This window comes from Lepisosteus platostomus, chromosome 4 (genome assembly GCF_059453375.1).
Source record: "Lepisosteus platostomus isolate fLepPlt1 chromosome 4, fLepPlt1.hap1, whole genome shotgun sequence".
In the NCBI taxonomy this organism is placed as follows: Eukaryota; Metazoa; Chordata; class Actinopteri; order Semionotiformes; family Lepisosteidae; genus Lepisosteus; species Lepisosteus platostomus.
Window position 1 is genome coordinate 3,126,580 of NC_142614.1, and position 208 is coordinate 3,126,787.

Here is a 208-nt window from a genome sequence, read left to right on the forward strand (position 1 = left end):
TACAACCTACGCATACTGACGCAGCTCCCTACTTGTAAAAGACATCTGTTCACCTGCCGTGTCAAACCTCAACGAGTACCTGTACAGTATATAGACTATAGCTAGATACCAGGCAGCACACCTCTGCACTAACAGAACATGGAACGGATGGAAAATGATCCATTACGTTAACAGGTGACAGGGTTCTGTCAAAAATCAAGATATAGAA